Genomic DNA, 5,550 nt, shown 5'->3' with positions numbered 1-5,550 from the left:
CATCACCTTAATTCCAGTAAAAACATGCTCTTGTTTTTTATAAACTAAATCGCAAAAACATGCTCCATTTTATTGCGATCGAAACTATTCTAAAAACATACACCTCTTTAACAACGTTAAAATCCGATGATACATACTTCTCTTTTGTATAGCCAATTTGTTCGAACATACACCACTCTCGATCTCACCCATAGATGTGTGAATATCCAAATTACAAAAAATATTATTTATGAGTGGTTTTTGTTCTTCTCGTTTTTTCCGCGCGCAGCGTTTGCTGCTTTATCAATGCAGCGCCGACATATAGAAGAAAGAGATTGTGCTGTATAGACAGATAGCGATCACTCATATGTGCACTGCCGCACAACTAAATGCTACGATTTTCAAATGCGCTCCCAAATCATTTTTCCCGTGAGGGAGAGAGAGAGAAAAAGAGAACAGCAAACAAAGATTTATATGCGTTTATGATTTTGGATATGTCGCATAAGGTTTCGGCTGCATTGATTTCATGGATCACATGATTTTCTCACTCGCATCGAAGCAAATCGAAAATAATTTGCGAAAGTACGTATTCTTCAACTTTTTTTCGTCATGTACGCGTATCGCAAGTGCTCTCATTCAGTAATCTTTTACAAACCATCACAAGATTAGATTTTAATTATTTTCAATAGCAATTTTTCAATTCATTTTGTTTTTTAGTGAACTACCATTTTGTGGTTAAAAATAGAATATGTTTTGTTGTCGATTATATAAAGCACGAAGCTGGTGCATTATTATTGTGAAAAATGGTAACAACAACGATGACGATGACAACAACAAAGTATGACGCTAATCGATCATTTTCGCATGAAAGTCTCACACAAGTATGATGCGAGAGTCAGAAGCCGTTTCTCAGTTCATTGATCTAGTCCACGAGGACGAACGGCGAAAAGTGTATTCAAGCGATTGTACCCATGAACGTTGAGTGAATACTATGAGTTATTCAATTGGTTAATCACTTCGGATTACTGCTTTTATTTCAAACCTCTTTTACTTTTTCAACTTATGCATAAAACGTGCCGAGTAATGTGCCGAAAAAGAAAAAAAAAAAGATGCAATGAGCGCATCTCATATCTCATTCGATGATGACAACCCATAAAATAAGAAGCCAACCACACAATTTGGCGATTGATTAAATCGATCAATTTTCGGATTTGCAACTGAATCGAGCGTTTGCATTGATATAAATCACATAAAAGTGAAAATTATATTGCACATAACCATGCGACTTCTGAATATCTGGTAGACAGCCACATCACTATTTATTTCGTGTGATGCTGACGATATTCCCAACCGATTGGTGAGGGAAAGAGAGCGACGTGCTCATGGACTCACGCAATCGAAATTTACAACAGTAATTTATGTCTCATCAAAATGAATACTCTTTTATTCTTCATCGCGCACTGTTTGGTTGCCCGTGTGGAAAATTTTTGACTGACTAGTCAGTCGATTAATTTGGGACATTTTGACTGACTAAAAGTGATTGTCTCGAACAAAATAAGCAACTGCAGTTAACTTTAATCACAAATCACTCTTAGTCAAAATGTCCCAAATTAGTCGACTGACTGAAAGAATAACTAAACGTGATTGTCTCCATACAAAACGCATGATTTCAATCAACTTAGCCAGTTATAGTTGTGTATCACTACGTACAGTTACATACAACTGAGTGACTGTTAGTCATTTTATTTGCACACGGGTGGCTGCATGCGCTGGCAAATAAGTCATTTATTCCCTGTTTAGCATAGTGATTTACAATGACAACCAGATTAAATATGCTGCAATCAAAATGCAATTTTTTTCCATTTTTCTTCTTCTTCTTTTTTTCATATATTTTTGATACTTTTTCCCCAGGATTTTTTGCTTCTTCTTTATTATTAATTCTCACGATGCTTGGATTCGCATGTGATTCGCTGGGCACATTATGGAACGAAATGTTCAAAACCCATTGTGTTTCCTCGTTTATGTGCGCTATGGTATCCGTGCCCTTCGTTTAATTTGACGGTTTGGCATGGAAGCGACACGATCAAGGAAACTCTAGAGTAGTTGATAATAGTTAATCGAATCAAATCGATGCAATTCAATCTGTTCCAGACGGATGTGCACATGAGAATGCGAATCGTGTGAGTGCAGAAGAAGTGTATATTAGGGCTCTTTGCTGTTATGTTTTTTGCATTAAATTAAATTGGCTTTAGTGGCACGCCCACCCGTTTTTCGTCACTTTACATTACGAAAATCGCGCATGGCAACTGAAGGGATCCCAAGCGAAAGAGTACGATTTGGCTCTATCGTGACGATAAATTTCATCGTGGAATAGTGGCTAGCGCATGTATGCAACACTTCTCCTTTCTCACTGCTGCTATGTTAAACATAGTATGCTATTCACGCACACCGATACATGACTGTAGCTCCAGGGCGCACGCATACAGTCATGTATCGGTGTGCGTGAACCGTTTACTATGTTTAACATAGCAGCAGTAAGAAAGGAGAAGTGTTGTGTACATGCGCTGGCCGCTATTCCACGATGAAATGTATCGTCACGATAGAGCCAAATCGTACTCTTTCGCTTGGGATATCAAATCATTCTAGCAAAAATATCATTCAATGGTTTCATTGACTCTTTAGTTTGTTGCGGTTTGTCTGGATGTGTTTTTTCTTCTATTTTCGTATTTAACAAATGGTCTCCCAAATGGTCTAGATAGTGCTTTTGAAGGTCAACATAGAAATGTGTGTCTGAAACGAATTCCAAATCTGTATCGAATCATCATCATCATCACCTCGTCGCATGTTCATATTTTCCTCTCTCTCTCTCTCTCCGTGTTCATTAAACGATACAAAGTGTGAAATTAGTCACGACAATGTTTTCATTATTATAATACTTTTATGTCAATAATGTTGAGTGATGTGTCATAATATATCTCTTTATTGAGTTCCTATTGTTGGTAGAAAAAACAACAACAAAAATAATAATAGAGATATACGGGCATAATTACAAATTGCAAATTGTAATTTACAATGGATAACGGAATTGAAACGATTTTAAAACAATAAATCATCGCTTAAAAAGTTAATTGCTTGTTTTGCGTGGCGGCTGTGTGTCATATCCAATCAATAGATCTGCGCGATTAGCTTCGAATTTTTATTGTTACCGTTGCAATGTCATGTTCATTACAAACATTGCGGGATCGCATATATATATCTGATGGCTCCCAAGCATACGACGGATATTTCGTTGTGTTTATTCGTCCACTGTGTCTGCGTGAGACGTATGTCGTGCGCGACACCATTACTTGCACAAATACATAAGCGACGCGCTCATTCTTTAGTGTATAAAAACGCAGACACAGTGGACGAATAAACGCAACGAAATATCCGTCGTATGCTCGGGAACCATCAGATATATATATATATATATGTGATCCCGCAATGTTTGGTTCATTATTCTAATTGAATATATGTTGGTGCCCTTTGAATGTTGGCGCGAATGGCAGCAAATCTGTACAACTTCCTGGAGAACGAGCGGGGTTCACGGTATTTTTTCTCTTTTTCGTTCATTCTGTGTCCGTCAAATGCGCACGATTAAACAATGACAACAGAACGACGCACGCGACTTACCCGATTTCTTCGAATCGATGAACTCGACAAGTACATATCGTTTGGTGTGTCATGTATTTATTCATTTCCTTTCAATGAAATCGTGATCGCGCTTAGGGGCTGTTTATGGGAAAATGATGAAAGCGCGCTCACTCGACTCGTTCGACCAATGTTTTTTTTTTCAAGATGATTTTTCTTGCTTGGGATTTTATGTGTAATTTAGCTGAATTTCAGCTGTAGAAGCACTTTCAAGCTTACTTCATTTCGATTTCGTTTCCTCATTCTCAGTATCCTTGAATCAAGATTGCGGTTCTAGAGTTCTAAAATCGACTCTTTTTTCTCTCGCCAAAATTGTACCGTATATTTCAACCTTCAAACACCAGTTAAAATACATATTTTCGACTGTTTTACATCGATTCATTTTTACACGAACACACAAATATATCGATTCAGATCACCGTCATTGTTTTGAGGTTAGTGGAAGTTTGACGAGTTTAAACGAAGCCGTTCACCTAATTAACGAATTGAACGAAGATGCACACAAGAATTTCGTCAGTGTCAAGAAGATGTGCAATTTCCATTCGATTCGACAAAAACGAAAGGAAAACCACACACCAAAATGTGTGCATGCAGCAAATGTAACGACAATCCAGTTTTCACAAACAATTTCAACTCAAATTGGCTGATTTACCATTTTAATTAAAGACAAACCGTTTGTCTGAGACAAAAGTGCCTCAGATCGTTCAATATTGCTGCACTGATGAGTTATTTTGAAAAGTATAGAAAAAGATGAAAGAAACTGGACAGTGAAAGGAAAGAATCGTGCTTTTTTGTACATGCTCAATTTATATTTACGAAGTATCGTAAATGATTAATTTATATTAACGAAACAGTTGAATTTGTTCTATGTTGCCATCTGTTGTTGGTGATTCTATTATCTTCTTCTTTGTTCTGTTCTGGTTTATTCACTATTTGGCCAATTTTATAAAAGATTACTTTTCAATTGATAAACCCAATTCAAATGGAAAACACTCTTCTTCAGACTCTCTGAAGAGTTCCAATTTTTCCTACCTATGGGGCTATCGACCCGGATAAATGGTGGCAAATGGCCTGATTTGGTGCGGCCTAGTGAGCCACACCGACCAAAAATCATTTCGACCCCATTGGGAAAATTTCGAAAATTTATCCGCGGATAAATCTTCCACATACGAGAGTCAATTTTTTCTACCTATGGGGACTATCGACCCGGATAAATGGTGGCAAATGGCCTAATTTGGTGTGGCCTAGCGAGCCATACCGACCAAAAATCCTTTTGCTCCCATTGGGAAAATTTCGAAAATTTATCCTGAGCAAAAAACAGCACTTGTCTTGAGCATTAGAAATACCAAGATATTATGAATATTTACAATTGTTCTTGGATTTTCTATGTACAGTGTCAAATTGACACTGTAGCAAGGGATACGTTATTTTATTAGAACAGCGGACAAGGGTTAAATTCATATTCCCTAAATAACAATAATCAAATTCACAAAACGATCAATTTCAAAAGACAAATGCGTTTAAATAAATTATGACAAAAAATGATGCTCGGATACATAACAATATTGACTACTTTGCGATGTTAGCTATGAATAAGCAATTTGTTTTGAAAGTATTTTGTCCAGGTTCTTTACTTACCAATAACTTACACGCTTTTCATTCGTTAAAATCTACATGTTGATTGAAAAAAGAATCATACCCACCGTGGTGTGCATATGTTATGAAAAAAATCTACAAAATTCATACCCTTTTATTCAAGCATGAATCAAGGGTTTGATTTTTTTTTACTTGAACCTTTTTCACGCATTGGTTCCTAAAGTGACCAGATACGGCAATCGCTATAACTACGAAACCATTGAAAATTTTTGCATACTTGTTTGG

This window comes from Sitodiplosis mosellana, unplaced genomic scaffold, assembly GCF_009176505.1.
Source record: "Sitodiplosis mosellana isolate CC-2019 unplaced genomic scaffold, AAFC_SMos_1.0 Smas_scaffold_6197, whole genome shotgun sequence".
NCBI classification, from domain to species: Eukaryota; Metazoa; Arthropoda; class Insecta; order Diptera; family Cecidomyiidae; genus Sitodiplosis; species Sitodiplosis mosellana.
Note: the sequence above shows the minus strand (reverse complement) of the source record.